The sequence below is a fragment of the Dioscorea cayenensis genome, unplaced genomic scaffold, assembly GCF_009730915.1.
Source record: "Dioscorea cayenensis subsp. rotundata cultivar TDr96_F1 unplaced genomic scaffold, TDr96_F1_v2_PseudoChromosome.rev07_lg8_w22 25.fasta BLBR01000450.1, whole genome shotgun sequence".
Lineage (NCBI taxonomy): Eukaryota > Viridiplantae > Streptophyta > Magnoliopsida > Dioscoreales > Dioscoreaceae > Dioscorea > Dioscorea cayenensis.
In genome coordinates this window covers 1-5,369 of record NW_024086841.1, presented here as the reverse complement: position 1 = coordinate 5,369, position 5,369 = coordinate 1, and the positions used below count along the sequence as shown (strand labels likewise).

At 28.4% G+C, this 5,369-nt stretch overlaps 1 pseudogene; it reads left to right on the top strand.

Moving 5' to 3' along the window:
* Window positions 1–4,125: 4,125 nt before the first annotated feature.
* LOC120254441 lies at window positions 4,126–5,333 on the top strand (annotated as a pseudogene).
* The last annotated feature ends 36 nt before the right edge of the window (window positions 5,334–5,369 follow it).

Genomic DNA, 5,369 nt, shown 5'->3' with positions numbered 1-5,369 from the left:
TAAATATTTAGAGTAAACCATTAACCAATTAATTAATTTACACGTAAAGTGTCATTTCACTTTAATTACCATAATTAAATAATTTTATTAACTAATTTATTTAATTAAATCTATGTAAGAGCAAAAAGTCATTCGAGTTTTAATTATTATAATGTATTTGTATATTTACACAATTCTTGTTAATTATTATTTATTTTAATTATTATAATATTTAAATGACTCCATTATATTTCAATATAATTTACTTTAATTATTATAATTAGTTATTTAAATTAATAAATATTATTTAATTAAATCTTAGCGAGCAGAAAAAGTGTCATTTCACTATCAATAATTTATTTAATTATATATCTCTACTGGTAAAGTGTCATTTCACTTTAATTACCATAATTAAATACTTTTTATTAACTATTTATTTAATTAAATCTATATAGAGACCAAAATTGTCATTTTCAGCTTTAATTATTATAATATAATATGTATATTAAATAATTCTTGTTAGCTATTATTTATTTTAATTATTATAATATTTAAATGACCGAGTTTATATTTATTATAATTTAATTTCATTATTATAATTAGTTATTTAAATTGATTATTATTATTTAAAATGTAAGTCTTAACTAGGGCAAAAATGCCATTTCATTTTACTTAATGGTTAAAAAGTGTCATTTACTTTATTTATCATAATTAAATACTTTATGGATGATTTTATTTAATTAAATCTATATAGAGAACAGCTGATTATTTCACTTTAATTATTATAATTTAATATATATATAAATAACTATTATATATTTTAATTATTATAATATTTAAATGACTCAATTTATATTAATTATTATTTAATTTAATTATTATAATTAGTTATTTAAATTAATAATTATTATTTAATTAAATCTTAACTAGAGCCAAGAAATGTCATTTTACTATCAATGAGTCGTTTATTCTCTCTATGCCCTCTAATTTTTGGGGGTAATCAAGATTCAGCATATATACCATACAGTTATCTCGCATTACTCATTTACTAAGCTAATAGTAAAATACCTAAACATGAGTATATATTACCTGTGCGATCGATCGTGTCGATGGTACTAATCCACTCATCAAGCGTAGCGACTAAATGCTAGGGAGTTACATATAATGGGTGGCACAGTTGATAGCCAAGGCTACGTGGCAATAAGAGCCTATTTTTATTATAATGAATTCACTCAATGCATAAACAATAACTTCAACCACTTTAGCTACACCCTCTAACTCTAGTTTGTCCTTAATTTGTTCTTTCCTTGTATGTCATAGCCCTACGGCTTTATGTTGCTTTTCTCTATTTTTCTATACTAGTTATTTATTTTTAGTAATTTATATATTTATTTTTATTTAAAAATCAAAATATAGTTTCTTGGTTTTCTCTACTTTTATTGTTGTGATTAAGCACAATGCATAACAAAAAATATATTTATCGTTTATTTACTACATTGTGGCCGAGCGAATCTATGGAAAATAAGGTCATGAAGATTTCAAACTTTTTGAATGGAGGTGCATATATATATATATATATATATATATATATATTTTCTCGGTATTTCTCAAGTTAAAGTTGATGATGGATGGAATTTATGATACATTTGAGAAAATTCGGTAGGAAAGCGGTGTGGATTGGAGCACACATTGACATTAGTTACAATATCTATATATGTTATAGTTTAATAAACAAGTACACCCCTAGGGTTTTGTTTTTCGATGGTTGCTAGTATGATTTCTATATAGTCGATTAGATGATGTTTTTGTTGGGTTATGGACCACATGATATGTAGAGGATATAAGGACTTATATGCGTAAGTTGTGTGAAACGTCCAAAAGTAATGATTATAATTGTGTATATCTTATTATATTCAAGTTTTTGAATGGACCCTAAATTGTAATCTGATTCAAGTTTTGATTTGTTCCTATTTATCTAATTTTAAATGTGTGGATATACGTATTAATAATATGTTGTGTACTAAGATTCCTAGGGCCAAAATTGTCAAAATCATGATTGGCGGTTCGTAAATTAGCCATAAAGATTTTTATAAATAGGGTGTAGTTCACGGTAGGCATGCAACAATTGAGATTGAATAAGATTTTTCGAATTAAGGTTCCCATCTACGCCTCTTTGCGTGTGATCGGTGAGAAGAGCCTGAGACGATCCATCTTCATCGTAGTCAATGGATTCGAAAGGTGCGAGATCGACTTCCAGCTACTTTCTTTGTTCCTAAGTAATCTCCAAATAGAAGATCAGAGGTTTGAACTAAGTTTATACCCATTAGATCAATCAGCTTTACCTTTGTTGCACAAAAATCTTCAGGACCGTCCATGAAAATCTCTTAAATATGGGAGCTATATAACTAATATAAGTATATGTACCTTTGCCAAATAGCATAATTAATCATAAAATTGTTTATGGGTTCAACATGAAAATTTTTAAAATATAAAAATCATAGAAAGCCTTGCCTTTGAAAAACACAAAAGATTAATATATCATTTTACGAATAAATTTATACCAACGTTTTGTTTAGAATTATATATATATATAAAAATTTTTATGAGGTTATATATATATGTATTTAATCATTATTGTCTTAACTTTGACCAAGCTTGAGATTAATTACGAGCCAGGTGGGTTAGCCCACCGGTAACTAACATTCATATTTGTGATTGAGAAATTTCAAATTTGAATTTTCATATTACTGATTCGTTTTACGGATCACATGTAAGAAATACTCTAGTTCTCATACAGGGTTGTATGTGAGGTTTATTCGCAGGAGGTCGGTCGAGCCATATGGCAGAGTGTCGTTTAATACTTATTTATCTATGTAGCATCGATTTTACCAAAAGCACGAAGTTATTATTTGCTTGGATAAGGGCACTGGCTTAAAGCCACTTGAGGCAGGGGCTAGATCCACAGGTCATGAGCTACATCCTCTACGCCGGGTTGAGATTGAGCCAGGTTTCCTTAATAAGTTTAAAATAATAATTTTAATAACAAATTATTGTCAATGAGTGAAAAATATAGATTTTTCCTTTATATATATATAGATTTTTGAAAGATCTTGCAGAAATGTTGAGAAGTTGAGAGACAATTAAAGATTTTTATTATTTGTGCCAACTTGTAAAAATTAATATATCAAGTGTGTTATATATATACAGAAAACGAGTTCCTCCTAGCTCCGTCTTTGCTCGCCTGTGCCTTGGGCCCATCTTTTTCATTTAAACCTGCTAACGACACCTAAACTGCGTGATAGTAGGATGGTAAAGAGGGACTACGTGACGTGGGAGTTCATGGTGGGGACATACGTACGTACGTCACGAGGCATTATGAATGTGTTTGCCATTGCATAGGTGAGTGTTGTTTTGCTAAAGTCCCACTTTGCTAAATGTCTCTTAATAGACCAAACCTATTAAATTTTAGTGTGTCGTTTTGGATTACTGTAATGAAATGAGGAGGGATGAGATAATAATGAAAAGAGGGAGAAAAGAATTGGTAGGAGATGAAGTAATGAGGTGTTTTGATTAAAAAGTGAAATTAGGTGGAAATAGATAGAAAGAGAGTAATTTATTAGAAATTAGCTAATAAAAATGTAAAAATACTTATCATGCCTTTAATATAAATAAAATCAATGTTTGATTTGATTTATAAAATATTTTAAATAAATTTTAATTAATATAATTAATTATTTTAAATTACTTATTTATTATTTTATGACTTATATTTGGAAATAAATATTTATTTAATAAAATCTTTATATGCAAGTTATTATATGTTAGTAGTAATTATTTAAATATTTAATACATTTATATTTAAAATAAATATTTATTATAATTATTATGATATGATTGTAATAATTAACTATTAATTATTTTAATATTAATACATTTATATTAAATATATTTATTTATTTAATATAATTATATGATTAATATATTTAAATATTAGTGCTTTACTAATACTAATATATTTATATTTATTTAATATATTAATATATAATATCAGGGAAATCAAAATGGGTATTTCATACCATTACCCTCAATCAATTTCCAACCCTCAATTTGGAGATGGATCTTACCATGGGGTTATGGCTAGTGGTATGTTAACGAATTGGTCCACTACGGAAACGAGACTTCATAAGTTCAGGGACTTAAGAGCAGAACAAAACATGGGGAAACTGAACCGTCTCCCCAAAAGAGATGCAGCGATGTTGAAGAGAAAATTATCTGCCCTGCAATCATATCTGGGTGGGATCAAATATATGACGGGTTTGCCCGATATTGTAATCATCGTTGATCAGGAAAAAGAATATATGGCTCTTCAAGAATGTGCCATTTTGGGGATTCCGACAATTTGTTTAATCGATACAAATTGTAACCCAGATCTTGCAGATATTTCGATTCCAGCCAACGATGATGCTATAGCTTCAATCCGATTGATTCTTAACAAATTAGTATTTGCAATTTGCGAGGGTCGTTATAGCTATATAGGAAATCGTTGATTATTATTAAAAATAAAAAATAATCAAATTGCTTAATTATTTGATTTGGGAATTCCATAGATTTATTGGATCGGTTACTATTCCTGAACTTTTTAAAAGAGATAAATAAAAAAAAGTACTTGGGATATTGATCTTATGTGATTACTTGGAAATAATCGATTTATTATTAAAGTAGGTGAGTTCATAAAGAGATGGTTGAATCAAAAATAATTCTTTTTTTTTGAAGTTCGATTTCTATCAGAGGACAATATGAATGTTATACCGTGTTCCATTAAAACACTCAAAGGATTATATGATATATCGGGTGTAGAAGTAGGCCAACATTTATATTGGCAAATAGGGGCTTTACAAATACATGCCCAAGTACTTATCACTTCTTGGGTCGTAATTGCTATCTTATTAGGTTCAGTCATCATAGCTGTTCGGAATCCACAAACCATTCCGAGCGGTGGTCAGAATTTCTTCGAATATGTCCTTGAATTTATTCGAGATTTGAGCAAAAGCCCAAATTGGAGAAGAATATGGTCCTTGGGTTCCCTTTATTGGAACTATGTTCCTATTTATTTTTGTTTCTAACTGGTCAGGTGCTCTTTTTACCTTGGAAAAATCATACAGTTACCTCACGGGGAGTTAGCTGCGCCCACGAATGATATAAATACTACTGTTGCTTTAGCTTTACACACGTCAGTAGCATATTTTTATGCAGAGTCTTACAAAAAGTTGGGTTATTTCATACATTCGTAACCAACTCCAAATTTCTTTTTGCAATAAATATCCTAGAAGATTTCACAAAACCCTTATCTCTGAGTTTTCCGACTTTTCGAGAATATATTGGCTACGATG